The sequence below is a fragment of the Octopus bimaculoides genome, chromosome 14, assembly GCF_001194135.2.
Source record: "Octopus bimaculoides isolate UCB-OBI-ISO-001 chromosome 14, ASM119413v2, whole genome shotgun sequence".
Lineage (NCBI taxonomy): Eukaryota > Metazoa > Mollusca > Cephalopoda > Octopoda > Octopodidae > Octopus > Octopus bimaculoides.
The window spans coordinates 35,617,154-35,622,896 of record NC_068994.1 but is presented as its reverse complement, the minus strand read 5'-3'; the positions used below and the strand labels follow the sequence as shown (position 1 = coordinate 35,622,896).

Sequence of the window (5,743 nt, the reverse complement as noted above, 5' to 3'; positions counted from 1 at the left end):
TTTATATATATATATATATATATATATATATAATTGCAAGCATGCAGGCATGGCTGTGTGGTTAAGAAGCTTCAATTGCTGCCATGTGGCTTTAGGTTCACTCCCACTGCAAGGCATCTTTGTCAAGTCTCTTGTACTCTAACCTCAGGCTGACCAATGTCTTGAGAGTGAGATTGGTTGATAGAAACTCTATCATATTCATGTGTATGTATGTGTGTGTGTTTGTACTCCCCTACTACAAACACAACACTTGATGACTGGTGTAGTTTGTTTATATCCTTGTAACTTAGAAGTTTGGTCAAAGTGACTGATAGAGTAAGTACTGTCTTAAAACTAAGTACTAAAGTTGATTTGTTTGATTAAACCCTTTAAGTCAATACCCTAGCATGGATGTAGTCAAACAATTGAAAGAAGTACAGGATAAAAGATGTATGTGTGAATGTGTGTGTATATATGTCTGTATGAGTTATAATCAGTTATTAACCAACGTTTAGGAAAAGATTTTAATTTTGTTCACTCTGTGTGTGTGTGTGTGTGTGTGTGTGTGTGTGTGTGTGTGTGTGTGTGTGTGCATGTGTGTGTACTACAAAGTCCACAGTATCATCCACATGTTCATGTTCTTCTGTATTCATGCTTTACAAATATCATTTTCAAAGGATGTACACTCATAGTGATCCTTGTATCTTTAGTGAAAAACCTTATGTGTTGCCTGGCTAGAATTTTCATCTTAATGTAAGCCCGTTTTCTATTGGTCATTTCTTTTCTTTCTTGCTCTCTCTTTGCAAGTGAAAATGTCTTGTGGGAATTATTTCACTCTTGTGAGTGAAATACTTTAAAATTGGAAAAAAAAAGAGAATATTTTTATGAACATATTTAAGATTTAATTTAATTTCAGTTTCAGCATTTAATCATTCTATATGTAGAATATAGAGAAATTAAATGAAGCTGAAATTAATTTAAATGCTAAAAATAATTACAGAAAAGAAATCTTTATTTATTTTTTAATTATTAAGAGGGATAGAAGAAAAACATTCTGAAAAAGCTTTTCTCCCTGACAAAGGAAATGAACATAAAAAGCCCACAGAAATACATCATCGTCACCATTATCCTCACCACCACCACCATCACCACCATCATGACCACCACCACCACCACCACCACCACCAACGCCGCCGCCACCACGATTACGACTACGACGACCACCTTCTTCTTCTTCTTCTTCCTTATTGTCCTCATTGTCATCATCATTTTATACATTCAATATTTTCCATGCTTGCATAGGTTGGACAATACTTCTTAATGCACCTTTCTACACTTGGACACACTTCCAAAGGTCAATTAGCCCTTATTTTGAGTTAGGGACTTTATTCCAGATGTCATTGCAGGTTTATGGGAGACAGAAGTAAACATCACCAATTACAAGCTGTGTCAATACAAAATCATGAATATGTGCATACATGCAATCGTAAATACATATACAAACACACATACATATATACTTTTACAATCATATATTTATATGAACACACACACACACACTCACAAATATATAGCTATATGTATTTACATATATGTGTGTGTATGTTTGTGGTTAATGTGTGTTTTTATGTCAAGTTATTTGTAAAAACAATGACATTACAATGTATAATTACTCAAAGTGCATATTTATTTATTACAATTTCACAAAGAAAATATTGACAATACTGTAAAGCTTTAGCTTACCTTCATCAGACTGTTCTTCACTTAATTTTTTGGGCTTTATATCGTCTTCGGCAAATTGTTTCTTGTGGGGTAAGTGAACCTATATGAAATAGTAATTAGGTATGGTGTAGGAACAGTAGTGTAGGAAGGGGAATAGAGGAGAATAAGATGAAAGCATATGTTAGTGCAGTGTGGTTTAATAGAATGATATGGTGAGGAGATTTATTTTGTTTGATATGGAAACTTGGTTAATGCTGAGGGTTTAATGAAGTGTGGAAGTAATAGTGTAAACAGGTGTGTCCAATTCAGATGTGAAAAATTTAGGTCATGACATTCTTTGTTTTATTCGTTGGTTTTGTTGTGTTTCATTCTTTACAAAAGAATGTTTGTAGATAGATTATTTGGATGCATAGACTTAGGTTGAATTAATGTTGGCATTATTAAATTTCTATTAAGAAATTTTCAATTGGGTGATTTGAATAGGTTAGAGCTGAAGAGACCATGTTATTATAAATATCTATTGGTGGTCTTTGGTTAGGTTTTAGAGTGACTGTTTGTACTTATATTATATTCCTGTAGATAAATGCATACATGTAATTTCATATGTTTTATGCATCCAGATTAATTCATAATGTTAGTGCATTTTTCCATAGGTAAAGCTATCTTTAAAAAATATACACATCTAAACAATGTATAAATAATGCAGTTGATATGCATATCCACCCATAGATGTACAAATGTTTTTTTTTAAATATATATGCATGTGTTTAGTTACATATACACATATACATGTATAATAATGCACAAACATAAACTTATGCGTGTGTGTGATCAGTAAGTATCCGAACTGTTACCATAGTAACAAAGCTGAAGCACACAGGGTGAAGCTGTTTGGCATAGATTGACCTTGAACTCTGCTGTGTATGTGCATTAAGTTTTAACATTCTAGCTCACTTCCACTGTTTATAGCAGTGCTTTGAAGGAAGGTGTGTAGCATGTGATTATCACATTGATCATGACAGAGAAAGTTGTTATCATGATACATGCTCAGAGGCCTACGCAAAGTTGTATGGAGAGGAGTGTATGAGCTGCACACAAGTGTGCAAGTGGTTCAGATGTTTCCAAGATGACCGAAAAAATGTTGATATTGACAAAACATTCTGGGAGACCTGCAACCAACAGAACTGAGAAAAACATCGCAGATGTGAGTGCAGCTGTGAGGAGAAATTGTGGAATCACCATCCATGAGTTATCAGAGGATGTGCAGATTAGTTATGGTTCAGTTAATTCCATTATCACTGAAGATTTAGGTATGAGACACATGTCTGCCAAGTTTGTACCAAAACTGCTTTCAGCTGACCAAAAAGACACTTGGGTTTCAGTTGCACAAGATCTCTTTCATTGTGTCGAGAATGATGAAAATTTTTTGAAAACTATGCGAAGGCCTCTGAGCAGGTATCGCCAAGCTTTTGGCAAAATTTGATGCAGATTCTCTGCTCAACTTCCACTATCATGGTCAATGTTATGACCACACACTACACACCTTCCTTCATAGCACTGCTGTAAACAGCAGAAGTGAGCTAGAATATTAAAACTTAGTGTGCATGCACAGCAGAGTTCAAAGTCAAACTGTACCCAGCAGCTTTATTCTGTGTACTTTAGCTTCGTTCCTATAGCAACAGTCCGGATACTTATTGATCAGACCATGTATGTACACATTTATGTGTGTGTGTATATCTTTGTGTCTGTTTGTCGCCCGACCATTGCTTGACAACTGATGTTGGTATGTTTACATCCCTGCAGCTTAATGGTTCAGCAAAAGAGACTGATAGAATAAGTACTAGTCTAACAAAGAGTAAGTCCTGGGATCGATTTCTTTGACAAAAATTCTTTAAGGCAATAGATGCAGATGTATACTTGTATACTTGCCTCAGTGTATATAAGGGTATGTATATAGGGAAAGCAACTGTAGGTGGCAGCACCAGTAGTCTACAGTCAAAACAAAACATTTTTCACATATAAGGAATGCCATTCTATTATGTGACTGATTTGATAAATAGGTTCTTAGAAATTTTTTTTTTGTGGGTTTGGATTTAATAATTGTAGAATTTTTATGTACTTATAGTAGAATTTGTGGAATGAAAAGCTATTGGTCTGTTACTTGTAAAAGGATTACACACATATTTATGCTACACCAAGTATTCAGTGTTATACATCCATTTTAGCCTATCTTACCAACTAGTTTCACACTGAGTATTAGGTAACTGGATTTTAGGTGACTACATGTTAACATCACATGCTTTTCAGGGAAGGTAAGTATACCTGTATTTATATATATGTGTATATGTATGCATACATATACATGATATATGTGGTGTGTGTGTACATGTGTGTGTATGTATACACACACACACACATATATACATATATAGATACATATATACATATAAACATATATACATAAAAACCACACACACAAATATATAAATATATATATATATTTCAGTCTCTGTTTATCAAATCCACTCACAAGGCTTTGGTCTAGGTAAGGCTATTATAGAAAACACTTGCCCAAATTCCATCCATGGATCATCATCATCATCATCATCATCATCGTCATCATCATCCAGTGTTTTAAATCTGGGTTTTGTTCCTGTTAATGGGGGTGGCTGGATCTACTTCAATGCCATAGCAACTGAAGCAGGTAGAAGCAGCCAACCCCAAACTTTGGACTGGTTGGTGCCCATTCTCCTTTGCTATCATGAGGCTTTCTTGGAGCTGGAATTTCTACGGGGAACATTCACTTGCTTACCCACCACCTCAGTTTCTACTCATGAGTGGTCCTGAGACCAAGACCTGTACCATGATTTTTAAGAAATGTGGTGGAAAATTAGCTCAAGAAGACATTACTATATATAACATTACTATATATATATATATATATATATATATACAGGTTTATGCCTGTGTATCGTGATGTGTATACATGTGTACACACGTGTACATCATATTATTATTGTTATTAGTCCAAGGTCGACTTTGCTTTTCATCCTTTCAGGGTTAATAAAATAAGTACCTGCTGAGCACTGGGGGCCAACATAATCAACTCAAGCCATACCCACCACAAATTGCTGGTCTTGTGCCAAAATTTGAAACCATTATTATTATCACCATTACTGTTATTATTATAAAGTGGTGGAGCTGGCAGAATCGTTAGCATGCTGGACAAAATACTCAGTGGTATTTTGCTAGTCCCTGCATTCTGAGTTCAAATTTGACTGTCTTTCATCCTTCCAGGGTTGATATAACCAACTACTCCCCTTTCCTAAAATTTCAGGCCTTGTGCCTTTAGTAGAAAAGATTGGCCAATAAAACGAATTAATTATTATTATTATTATTATTATTTAGTAGGGGGATGAGGTGAGAGTTTGCCACATTCAGCCAAGGAGGGGCTGAATATGGTAGAGGGGAAGAGTTGATTATATTGACCCCCTAGTACTTAAATGCTACTTTATTTTATCAACCCAAGATCTACAGAAGACAAAGTCAAGCTTGACTGAATTTGAATTCAGTGCCTAAAGAACTGGAAGAAATACTGCAAGGCATTTTCACAAAAGCTCTGATTATTATGCCAACCCACTGCCCTATGTATGTGTGTGTGTGTATATATATATACATATATACATACATAGGAGTATAAGTGTATGTGTCTATGTGTACTATTGCTATAAATTACAATGTTTTTGAATATTTTCCTTCTAGAGTACAACAATCTTATTATTCTCTTATTCTTCATCTCTGGTTCACATGGTAGTCAGGTAACCATTAAAAAAAAAAAAATAAATAACGCTAATAATAATAATAATAATAATAATAATAATAATGATAATAATAATGATAATAATAGAATAAAAATATTAAACAAAAACAAATAATAGTGGATAACTCAAGTCGAGAAGATAGATTTGTATGCAGTAAAATATCTCTATGAGTTTATCCAGAGCTAAATTTGGAATACATATATTACAAGAAGAAATGGAAT

At 34.2% G+C, this 5,743-nt stretch overlaps 1 protein-coding gene and 1 long non-coding RNA gene across 6 annotated transcripts in view; one reads left to right on the top strand and one right to left on the bottom strand.

Moving 5' to 3' along the window:
- Positions 1 to 5,743, top strand: part of LOC106881593 (protocadherin beta-15) — a 363,194-nt gene that overhangs the window by 73,418 nt on the left and 284,033 nt on the right. The window lies entirely within an intron of this gene.
- Positions 1 to 5,743, bottom strand: part of LOC128249440 (uncharacterized) — a 347,579-nt gene that overhangs the window by 188,143 nt on the left and 153,693 nt on the right. For both annotated transcript variants that reach the window (XR_008265561.1, XR_008265562.1), the window contains exon 3: positions 1,723 to 1,801. This is a non-coding gene — a long non-coding RNA (uncharacterized LOC128249440). The remainder of the gene's footprint in view (positions 1 to 1,722; positions 1,802 to 5,743) is intronic.